This window comes from Mastomys coucha, unplaced genomic scaffold (assembly GCF_008632895.1).
Source record: "Mastomys coucha isolate ucsf_1 unplaced genomic scaffold, UCSF_Mcou_1 pScaffold16, whole genome shotgun sequence".
Taxonomy (NCBI): domain Eukaryota; kingdom Metazoa; phylum Chordata; class Mammalia; order Rodentia; family Muridae; genus Mastomys; species Mastomys coucha.
Genome location: NW_022196898.1, coordinates 99,407,365 through 99,419,712, shown reverse-complemented (window position 1 = coordinate 99,419,712; position 12,348 = coordinate 99,407,365). Strand labels below are relative to the sequence as shown.

The window sequence follows — 12,348 nt, the reverse complement described above, 5'->3', positions numbered from 1 at the left end:
GAAGAGCAGAGCAGTCCTGTGTTTTTCCTATAGGAGATCCTCAGATCCAACATAGGCAGGATAATGACCCCAGGGAAACTTTGAACACGTTACTCTATTTAAGAAACCTGTGGACAAGTTGTCTTCCCTAGAAAAAGGGGATTTGCCAATGTGATTATGGTGGGGGGCAGGTATTTTGGACTACTTGGGTGGCCCAGTGGAACCAGACGGGTTTCTCTAAGACAGAGGTGGGGGCTGAGAGTGAAGTCACAGGAGATGCCTTTGCTCATGCAGGGTTGGAGGCCTCTGGAGACTGGAGAAGCAAGGGCAGATCCTAACTAAGCCTTTAGAGTCCACACAAACCTGCTGAGGCCTTGGTGTTAGCCTCACTCTCATCCTGTCTGGGATATCTCTGGCTCTGCAAGATAGTACAGTGGTGCTGTTCGAAGTCACTGTTGTGTAGTTGCTCATTAAAGCAGCTGTAGAAAACCAGGATCTGGAGGCCCTCAGAAAAAAAAAGACGACTTGCATTTCTTACATTTCAAAATGTAATCTTTGGGTTCAATAAAGCATCTGAGGGCTGACTCACCCAGAAGCCACCATGACTGACCTGTTGATGGATGGAATTTCCCACTACTTAAGCTTACCCTCCTCCCTTCCCCTACCCCGTGTTCTAAGCTTCCCCGCCGTGTTCTCTGCTCACTGTGCTTCCTGGTGCGAGCTTGTTTCTCCTGTGACGTTGTCGAAGGAGCTCGGAACCATGAGCTTCTTTTCTACCTGTTTTAGCGTGTCAACGGACGGTGAGACTTGGACTTTCTGGACCAGGTCGGCAAACACGTGGCTCTGACCTGACATATGATAGGCCTAGATTCCCAGCACTATCTAAACCGCATGTGGTTGTGCAACCTTGTATTCCTAGCACTCAAGGTCCATCCTCAGCTACAGAGTGAATTGTAGCCAAGCCTGGGCTACCTGAGATCATAACAGAGAAGGAGGAAGAGGAAAAGGAGGATTAGAGGGGGAGGGGGCGGAGAGGGGAAGGAGGAGGGACTACATGGTTCACAGTCTCAAGGAGTTTACAGTGTAGTGTATTAAACCAGGGGAGACAGAGAGACTGGCATACAATATGGAAAGGGCAGAGGGGGGCATATATACCCCTGAGGGTTTGCCGGAGTTGTGGGGATGCAGCAGCTTTTTAAAAGGAGATGCCTGATCTGACACAGAATGAGTAGGACTTTTCTAGAAGTGGCAGTGAGACGGGAATGGAAGAAATGATGCATTGTGACAGTCTCAGAAGACTAAGGGATAACTTGATCAAAAGCATAGGGATAGTACTTGGGAGACAGAGACAGGTGATGTCTGGGAACTTGAAGCCAGCTTCTCTACATAGTGACTTGCAAGACAGAAAGCGCTATGTAGGGAAACTGTATTTCCAGAATCAGAAAACAAAAAAAGGACGCAAAGGTATGGTTGGGTAACAAGTGGTTAAAGGTTAAAGGTTACTGGGGTTTGAGAAAAAAGAGATGGGGAGGAGAGAGGCTGGGGATCTGACAAGCTGGGAGTGCTAGACAAGATCATCCGCTCTGGCTGGCTGGCCATCTCTAGAGTGTATAAATTTTATCTGTTCAATTCATTAACACTATTCAGAACCCTAGGGATGCCAGGGTGCAAGCAGGCAAGTCTCCCGCCCTCCCTCCTGGAGCATGTTACATGAAAGGAGTCAGATCATTGGTAATCACAGTGGGGGGTAGGGAGGATCAGCTCATGTGCCTGGGAGAGTCAGATCAGATCATTGGTCATCACAGTGGGGTAGGAAGGATCAGCTCTGGGAGAGTCAGATCATTGACAATCACAGTGGGGGTGGGTAGGGAGGATCAGCTCTGGGAGAGTCAGATCAGATCATTGGTCATCACAGTGGGGTAGGGAGGATCAGCTCTGGGAGAGTCAGATCATTGACAATCACAGTGGGGGTGGGTAGGGAGGATCAGCTCTGGGAGAGTCAGATCAGATCATTGGCAATCACAGTGGGGGGTATGGAGGATCAGCTCTTGTGCCTGGGAGAGTCAGATCAGATCATTGGCAATCACAGTGGGGTAGGGAGGATCAGCTCTTGCACCTGGGAGAAGCCAGCAGAGAGACTTTCTAGAAGGTGTCACCTCTAAACTTTATTTTTTCTTTTTGTTGGTATGTATGACTCAGTGAGTCTAACTTAGACTGTTCACAGGAGCAGAGGTGAAGGATCATTTATAGGAATTTGGGCTAAGAAAATACCTCTCTCTCTCCCAACAACTGTAACTCAAGGAGGGATGAAACCTAATGCGTGCTTAGGAATGCTGATGGGCCCAGTCTTGTAGAAGTCTTATGCAGATAATCATAGCCGTTGAGATTTCAAGAGGGCACTGGCCATGTCTTGCTTGGGAGACAGCACTCCAGCTCTTTCTCTGGGTCTTACAGAGGCTTTCTTCCTATCCTTTCACAATATTTCTGAGCCTTGGAGGAACGATGTCCCATTTTAGGCTGGTCAGCCAGCAGTCATTTACCCTCAGCACTTCCTCTTGTTGTGAGTCTCTGAGCTGTTTCGGTGTGTAAGGTCATGTGGGAGGTGGTTAAGGAAGGAGATCGTTCTAGATCAGAACCTATAGGATCTGAATAATTTCTTGGGGGAGCCATCAAACCCGTATGTTATCCAGACATCTTGGTGGTCCCGATGTAGGTGAATTCATAGATAGGTCAATTGTTTTGCCAAACCCAAAGAACTTCAGATGCTGGATTTCATATGTCCAGATGCAGGAGGCGCAGGCCATGAGCAGCTTCTCTGAGATGTTGAAAGACTTGTGATGGTTAAGAAAAACACTGGTGCAATAACTTCCCACACCAGCATGGCTCTTGAATGATTCAGAGAGGTTTGCTGGATGGAACGGGCTTAGAGGCAGTTTGGGACATTCCCCTCCAAAGGTCAGATAATATGAGAATATTCTTCCACACATGGATGAGGACTGGGTAGAACTTCTTTCTCTCAATTTACCATTAACTTCCTGTTCCCCCAACCCCCCACTGTTTTTCTAGGAAATGAAATGACTAATCTCTGGCTGAGGACGCCTCTATCACCATTTAGAAGTAGTATCTCTGGAGAACTCCCCAGGCTCTAAGTTGTAGGAGATTGCTCAGGTATATCCATTCTGGGATGTACTATACTGTAGCACGGAATCAGAATCCCAGCTTCTCTGTGAGTATTCACCCACTTACCTACTTGACAAGTATTACATTTCTAGGCACCCAGAAAACATTAAAAAAAGAAAAGATTCCAGTTCCCTAGATTTTTGCAATCTGCAGTGGAGAGTTTTAGCAGGAAGGCACTTGAGATAATTGAATTTTGTCTGTGGCAGAGCTGAGATGAGACCTTTAGCTAGGCCTGGAGTGAGGCCTCAGGAGAGAAACACATTCCTTCAGGACTTGGAGGTGATAAAACAGCTGGGGAAGGAGGTGAGGTTGGGACCTCTTCTGCCCCCTCTTCCACTCTGGGTTTTGTTTCTTTTGAGTCTTACCACAAAAGAGCTCAGAGTGGCCCCAACATAGCAGGTTAGTGGCCGGATAGGACAGCTGTTTACATAGCTTCATTAGCTTCTTATTTGATTGGAATGAAAATATTCTCCACTGCTGGGTGGATGACCTAACTCAGCAAGTTACTCGGGGTTGCTTAGTGGCTCATGCTCAAAGCAGACCACATTTGTTTACAGGAGTTGTGCCCTTTGAAGCAGGGCCAGTTGCCTCATTTGCTTCTTTTGAAGTGTCTGCCTGCACTTGCTGGTTTGTGGCGGGTGTTATCAGGGCGGGTAACCACAGTGTGGTCCTCTGTCTGTGGACAGGTTACTAGACAGTGGGAAGATGGCCTTGCTCCCATTGTGCACAATCACATTTCCATCTCCCTCCACGCTTTTTTCTCCTGGTGACTGTGGTGGTTAGTTCTAATGATTGATCTTCCACAGTCTAGAGTCACAGCAGGAGAGAGCCTCAAAGAGGATGTGTATATCAGGTTGGCCTGCGGGCATTCCTATGAGGGACTTCTCCTAATTAGGATAATTTGCTGTGGGAGACCCAGCCCTCTTTGGGAGGTACCATACCCTAGGTTGGGCTCTGACCTATATAAGGAGAGTGAGAATGCACTGCAGAGGAGACAACTCTTAGATGTGATGGGACTGAGTCGTTCAGTGTGACCTCGAATTGTGAGTCCAGTAAACCTTTTCTCCCCCTTCGTGATTGTATCATAGCATTGACACAGGGACAATGGCCGATGTGTAAAAAACCATGTGACAACGTGATGGAAACCAAAATTATAAGAGGTATTGTTGGTGAGACAAAAAACTGACAGTGTGGGGTGCCCCTCCCCAGTGATAGACAGATGCCCTCCTCGACCCAAGTGAATCAAGCCTCTCCCTGTCAAGATTCCTTTTTATAGACAGGCCGCTAAGCTGTTCGCCATGATGGAGTTCTCAGAAAGGGAAGGAAGACTGAGCAACAGCAGCGTGCTGCAGCAGGACTGTCCCCTCTGGCTTTGAAGACAGACATGGTGGCACGGCAGCACGGCGGCATGGCAGCATGGCTGGCGGCACAGCGGCACAGCGGCACGGCGGCACGGTGGCATGGTGGCACGGCGGCGGCATGGCAGCACGGCACGGCGGCACGGCGGCACGGCAGCACGGCAGCACGGCAGCACGGCGGCACGGCGGCACGGCAGCATGGCGGCAGGGAGTAAGGGAAGGTCAGGATAGCAAAGGCATATTTGTAAAACAAGGCCTCTTCTTTCCTCCCTCTCTGCTACCTTCCTCCTCCTCCCTTCCCCCCTCACCTCTGCCCCTCCCTTCTTCCCTCTCCCTGTCATCTTGTTTTATAGACCAGGATGACCTCAAACTTCATAGTTTTCTTGCCTCTACCTTCTTGGTACTGGGATCACTGGCACGATCTAATAAAATGTGGGATTTCTTAATGACTTTTTAAATCTTGTTTTTAATTATTTTACTGTGATTCTTGGATATGATGGGCTTGGAATTAAATCACACTGTGGGCACACAAACAATTCCATTAATGTATCACTGTGGACTGGTCCTAGCCTGGCTTATCTGTGGGTTTCTAGTTGAGTGTCTATTTTGGTGTCTTGTGTGAACAACTCTCAAAAGAGACGTGCAAGTTGTCAACAAGTACATGAGCAAACACAGAACCTTACCAATCAGAAGAATGTAAATAAAAATCACCATAAGATAGCATCTCACCCTTGGTGGAACTGCTCAGAATGTGTAGTGTAAAAAAAGAAGAGAGATAGATAGCTAGATGCCATTCCCACTCCAATGAAGTCTTGTGATAAGCCCAAAAGCCTGGCCACAGACCGGAGGCAAAAAAGCTTCAAAGGAAGCCAGTCTCTTGGAGTTAATTCCTTGGCATTCTTTAACTCAGATGTAGCCCAGATATGTCCTTGCAATGGTCGATGGAAGCACTTGCATGATAGGTGCCCACCAAGATATGATTTACTATAGCTAAACAAAATTGGACATTGCCCTCTGACCTTTACCAATGTTCCAACATCTTAGCCAAAACTGGCTTGGAATTTTGTAGGCAATCTTACACATTACCACATTGCCTCTGGCATTGTAGGGAGATTATGAGGGGTTAGAGCGTTGAAGTTTACAGAATGGGAGTTGTTTATCCCAGGGCAAGGTCAAGTAGAGTCCTTATTCTCAGTACTGCAGCTGAGCCAATCCTAGGAATTAGCAAGAATGGGACCCCCTGGGACATACCTTTGCTAGCCCAGAAGATTAGCATAGTGGGTGGTTTACTAAGGATAGGCAGGACCTTCTTTGAGTCGAGTGTGTATGTATGTGTGCAGCAGAGAGAGTCCAGCTTCGAGCCTCATGCAATCCGCAGCCGCCCCTCACCCCCGGGCCTAGAGCACTCGGCCTTGGGGTGCAGCACCTGTCCAGAAGAGGTGGCTGCTTTAGACCCAGTGTGTTTCAGGTGGCCTCAGATGTACCTCAACTGCTGAGCTGCCAGATTTTTCTTTTCTCTTTTATAATGACTGTAAAAGTCTGATACCATTTTTGAGAAATACATTCAGATTCCGCACTCCTTTTGTGTTGTATCTGCCATAATTTTTCTGCCCGATGCCTTGTTGACTTGTATCTGAATCCCGTTTCCCCGCGGGTTGAGGTAGGCCCAGATTGGCCGGCCCACAGTAAATAGACAGACTGACAGACTGTAGACTTAGATTTTTTTCAAAACCTACTTTATTTAGGGTTCTTAAACTTTGTAACCTCCTCTCTAGCCATGACCAGAGGTAAGGGAGAGAGAAGGTTAATAGGAAAAGGCGTTGTGGACCTTCAGAAGTAGTTCCTTGGGGGTGATTCCATTCTTCACTGTCAGGATACCAGCAGCCCAGTTCAGTAGCAAACACCACACATGAACCAGCAGGTGCAGCACAATCCAGCAGAGACAGCAAGGCTCTGCAGACAGACGCAGCTAGAAGAAGCTGGAGTACCACAGGAAGTTCTTTGGTTTATTTTTCTCTATGAAGTGAAGACCAGCAAAGCATGGCACAGTGGCATAGCAATGCAAGAGCATCCTCTCACTGTGGGGTTCCACTTGTATTCTTTCTAAACATCATGCATTCTTTCAAGTGTCTGTTCTCAGGAAAATATCATATACTCTCTCCTAAGACAGCTTCCAGGAAAACATGAGACACAACTGATTTGTTAAGAAACTAGAAATTTCCCACTTCACAGACAGAGGACAAAATGAGCAAGGGGGATGCTCATCATACATTATTGAGGATATGAATTAGTCTGGTTGATTGTAAGAGTATGGAGGTGCCTACAAACTGGAAAAAAATTACTATGAGATTGAATACTGCCACTCCTGAATATATATTCAAAGGAGATGAAATCAGAATATCAGGAGACACCTACACGCTCATGTTTATAGCAACAATATTCACAGTAGACAAGGCCTGGCATGAACAGTGGTGTCCTTGAACTGATGAATCGATAAGGAAAATGTGACCCAGTGGAATATTTAAATATTCAGACTCAAAGGAATGAAATTCGAATAGTTGCAACAACACTGATAGAAGTTAATAGTTCAGGTGCAGAAAGTCAGCTGTTATACGCTCCCACTTGTGGAAGCTAATGAGTTGGGATCTGGCAGGAGAGTTGGTGCATGAACGTCAAAGTCCAGGAGGAGTGTGGTGACTGGAAATGGAGAGTGGATACTAGTAGATATAGGATGTTAGTGGTTGTAGGAAGTTAGTGGGTGTAGGATGTTAGTGGTTGTAGGATGTTAGTGGTTGTAGGATGTTAGTGGTTGTAGGATGTTAGTGGGTGCAGGATGCTAGTGGGTGTAGGATGTTAGTGGTTGTAGGATGTTAGTGGGTGTAGGATGTTAGTGGGTGTAGGATGTTAGTGGGTGTAGGATGTTAGTGGGTGTAGGATGTTAGTGGTTGTAGGATGTTAGTGGTTGTAGGATGTTAGTGGTTGTAGGATGTTAGTGGATGTAGGAAGTTAGTTGGTGCAGGCAAACACTGCTTGATAAGCGAATATTTTCTAGTGTTGTATAACACAGTAATCTAACTATGATGACAATGGTTAACTGCATATTTCAAAATAGGGAGCAAGAGAACTTCCAGTGTGCTCAGTGAAGAGAACTACCACTTGTCTGAGGTGGTAGATACATATATGTTGGATGTTACACTGTACCTATCCATGTGTACAGTTCAGAAGGAATGTGTGGTACCTGAATCTCCTCCTCCTTCTCTTCTTCTACTTCTTCTTCTTCTTCTTCTTCTTCTTCTTCTTCTTCTTCTTCTTCTCCTTCTCCTTCTCCTTCTCCTTCTCCTTCTCCTTCTCCTTCTTCTTCTTTTTCTTCTTCTTCTTCTTTTTCTTCTTCTCCTTATTATTATTATTAATTATTATTATTGTTGTTATTAAAAATCTTTAAAAGGTTTATTAATTTAGAATTTATTATGTGTATCTGTGTGTCTGTATGCAGGTCAGTGCCCATGAGGACAGAGGCATCAGATACCCTGGAGCTGGAGTTACTGGCCATTTGGTCTGCTAAATAAAAGTGCTGGGAAGGAAACTCAGGTCTCTGGAAGAAGAAATATGTATGTTTTCTTAACATCTGAGCCACCTCTTCAGCCTCTGGGATCTGAGTTACTGAAATAGTCTCTGAACCTGACCCCCTACCTCCACTTTCCCCACTATTTTTGCCTATTTCTACCACAATGATCTTCAAAATGCTAGTTGGATGGTGCTATTCCTTGCTTACTTCCTTTTCATGGCCCCTGTGTTTTCATAAGTATTAAGGAGATGTGGACCCTATTTGGCCCTGGTTTGGGCCTTGAGGACAAACCCGAGCCTGGCTCGAGTTTGTAAACTGTCTCAGTCTCTTCCCTACTGGAGTGACTCAGCACAACCTGCTTAAGCCTGCCTTTGCCTAGCTCCTGCTGACGTAGAGTAACTTTGTTGGCTCTGTCAGTCACCCCATACCCTTTGTTAACTTTCCCCTCCCCCTATGTCATCTCACTTCAGCAGAAAACTCCACCTCCTATCTCAGCCCTTTATAAAGAGAAGATTGATACATCAAAACGAGTTCCTGCTTTGACAGACTCTCTTGCCTGGTTCTGCCTGAAGAGAGCCTGCCTGGCAGTTCCACCCTGCAAATTCCTATGCATTTGGGGATATCTATCTACCTACCTATCAATCTATCAGTCTGTCTGTCTGTCCATCCATCCATCTGTCTGTCTTAGGGTTTCTATTCCTGCACAAGCATCGTGACCAAGAAGCAAGCTGGAGAGGAAAGGGTTTATTGAGCTTACACTTCCACATTGCTGTTGATCTCCAGAGGAAGTCAGGACTGGAACTCAAGCGGGTCAGGAAACAGGAGCTGACGCAGAGGCCATGGAGGGATGTTCTTTACTGGCTTGCTTTCCCTGGCTTGCTCAGCCTGCTCTCTTATAGAACCCAAGACTTCCAGCCCAAGGATGGCACCACCCACAAGGGGCCCTCCCCCCTTGATCACTAATTGAGAAAATGCCCCACAGCTGGATCTCATGGAGGTACTTCCCCAACTGAAGCTCCCTTCTCTGTGATAACTCCAGCCTGTGTCAAGATGACACACAAAACCAACCAGTACAATTGACCCCTTGTCAACTTGACACACAAACACATCACTATTAAGCCTTAACCCTTACTTTCTTTCTTTTTTTTGGTTTTTCGAGACAGGGTTTCTCTGTATAGCTCGGGCTGTCCTGGAACTCACTCTGTAGACCAGGCTGGCCCCGAACTCAGAAATCCGCCTGGCTTTGCCTCCTAAGTGCTGGGATTAAAGGCATGCGCCACCACCACCTAGCTGAACCCTTACTTTCTTATTCATCCCCAAGATCTAAATAATTTTAAAAGTCCCACAGTCTTTACATATTAAAAGTTCAATCCACTTAAAATATCCAATATCTTTTAAAATTCAAAGTCTCTTAACTGTGGGCTCCACTAAAGTACTTTGTTCCTTCAAGAGGGAAAAATATCAGGGCACAGTCCACAATCAAAAGCAAAAATCAAACTCTAACCGTCCAATGTCTGGGATCCACTCATGATCTTCTGGATTCCTCCAAAGGCTTCTCCAGCCCTGGGTCACTTCTCCAGCTCTGCCCTTTGCAGCACACACCTTGTCTTCTAAGCTTCAGATGCCTGTACTCCACTGCTGCTGCTGTTCTTGGTGGTCACTGCATGGTACTGGCATTTCCAAAACACCGTTGTCTTTCACTTTAACTAGGCTTCACCAATAGCCTCTCATAGTCTGTCTTCATGGTGTCAAGCCTCAACTCCTTTGCATGACCCCTTCAGTCCTGGGCCATCAATTGAAACTGAGGCTGCCCCTTCACCAATGACCTTCCATGGCCTCTCACTGTGCTGAGCCTCAGCTGCTCTTCAGGACCCCTTCAAGCCTTCAAAACCAGTACCACCTGGGTGACTCTTACACATTACCAAGTCCAGCTGCAGCACAAGGTAAAACCTTGGCTATCTCTGGAACACAGCCTCTGTGCTCTCAGAAAACACTTCCAAGATTTCACTTCAGTGATGCTGGCTTCTTAATCACCGCTAATTTCTTAGCTCCAGCTAACCAGCATCAATAGTCCCAGTAATGCAAAGTTTTTGCTTTAGTAGTTCTGGTATCTTGTTAATCACAGCTGATTCTTCAGCCTCAGCTAACCAAAACCATAGAATCTTCACAATCAAAATAGCAACGGCCCTGATAGAGTCTTTAATCTTCCTTCTGAAATTTCACAAGCCAGGCCTCCATCTCTACACTGTTCTCAACATTATCTTCCAAGCTCCTACACAACATCCCACAGAGCTCTTAACAACCGATGGCTCTTCTAGCTCAAAGTTCTAAAGTCATTCCACAGTTCTCCCCAAAACATGGTCAGGTTGTCACAGGAATACTCCACTATGCTGGTACCAATTTGTCTTAGTCAGGGTTTCTATTCCTGCACAAACATGACCAAGAAGCAAGTTGGGGAGAAAAGGATCTATCTATCTATCTATCTATGCATGTGTCTATCTAAGTGCTGGGTGTAGAACCCAAGGCCACACCAATGCCAGGGAGTCTCTCTGCTACTGAGAGATCTAACCCCATGAGATCTTCAAGGAGTGAAATGAACTGAATGAAGGTCATTAGGGCACAATGTGACTAATGTTCTTGTGAGAAGGCATTAAGTGATAGACAGGAGTCATCGAGAAGATGGATATCTTCAGGCCAAAGAGAAAGGTCTCAGAAGAAGCCAACCCACTCTCTATTCAGGAGAAGTAGACTTCTGTTGTTGAAGCTGTCCAGGCCTGGCATTGTGTTAGGAAAGCCTTGGCTGACTGGAGGTGGAAGGAAGACAAGCATTCTACGGTGTGTCTCCTAGAAAGTCCTTGATGACGACAGGACAGTTTATGCTTTTCCTGATGCTTCAGAGCTTAGACCCCTTGTTCCATGCCTGCAGCTGTTGTTTCTACATTGCTTCCCCCACCATCATGTTTTCAAAGAAGTTCCCTTCTGTCCATTGTGTGTCAGTTTATGGCTGTCTGTACTTTTCTAACCCATTTATGGGCACATTCTTGCATGTGTGTATGTTCTATTTTTACATCATATCTTAGTTATTACTCTGACAGAGAACTGACAAAAGCCACGTAAGGAAGGGCTGCTTCAGCTTAAGTTTCCAGCGTGTAGAGTGTTAGGTGGAAGCCTAGGCAGTGGGAGCCTGAATCGGCTGGAACGTCGTGCCCAAAGTCACAAAGAAGAAAACGGTGAATGCAGCTTGGATCATCCTCTCCCTTTTGCTCAACCCAGAATCCTGCCTGTGAATGTGGCTACCAACATTTTGGGTGGGCCTTCTTATCTTAATTAATTAAGAAAATCCTCCACCAGTGTGCCATGAATTTTGGTTGCTAAGTGGTTCTAGGTCCCATCATGTAGGTAATATTAAATATTATACCCCTCCCTTCATTTTGTAGTCCTTAACATGGCCTGTCAGAATTTTCTTTGGTTTGCCTTGGTAGAATGATAGCCCCTTTTCCTTCTTTCTTTCTTCCTTCCTTCCTTCCTTTCTTTCTTTCTTTCTTTCTTTCTTTCTTTCTTTCTTTCTTTCTTTCTTTCTTTCTTTGTCTTGTCTGTCTGTCTCAATCTCCCTGTCTCTCTGTCTGTCTGTCTGTCTCACTGTCTGTCTCAGTCTCTCTGTCTGTCTGTCTGTCTGTCTCTGTCTGCCTACCTGCCTGCCTGTCTGTCTGTCTCTGTCTCTCTCTCTCTCTCTCTCTCTTCAGACAAAGTCAGAGTCCTTAATAACTATCTAATGAGCAGCTAAATGTAATGGGCTTTTAGAGACTGTCTCTTGTTTGCCTTTAGATAGGATCTCACATAGCTAAGGCTGGCCTTAAACTTGCTATGTATCTAAGAATGACATGGACCACCTGCTCCTACCTTCCATGTGCTTAGGTTAGAGATATGCTCCATTGAATCTGGTTAGAGGCCTTCTTTGATTAGTCACCCTGGAATAGTTCCTGCTCATGTGCCATGCTCTTTAACTCTTGTGGCTGGTAGGCATCCATATTTCTTCCTGCACTTGACCATGAACACATCCATACAGAGACTATCTGCTTGTTAACCATCTCTTCCTTTGGCTTTGTCCTGGTTTCGTCTCCATTGCTAATTCCATGTTATAGTACATATGGTGGAAAGCCAAGAGGGCAGGAACTTAACCAACTGGTGATGTTACATCCACACTGAGGAGCAGAGAGAAAAGAGAGCAGGCACACTTAGTGTTCGGTTAGCTTTCTCTACTCTTCT

At 45.9% G+C, this 12,348-nt stretch overlaps 1 long non-coding RNA gene across 2 annotated transcripts; it reads left to right on the top strand.

Moving 5' to 3' along the window:
• Positions 1–730: 730 nt before the first annotated feature.
• LOC116094403 lies at positions 731–4,599 on the top strand. 2 transcript variants are annotated; one of them, XR_004120088.1, is made up of 3 exons: positions 731–804; positions 3,046–3,205; positions 4,440–4,599. It is a non-coding gene; the product is annotated as an uncharacterized LOC116094403 (long non-coding RNA). The 2 variants fall into 2 exon arrangements; XR_004120089.1 differs by having other exon boundaries at positions 4,436–4,599.
• The last annotated feature ends 7,749 nt before the right edge of the window (positions 4,600–12,348 follow it).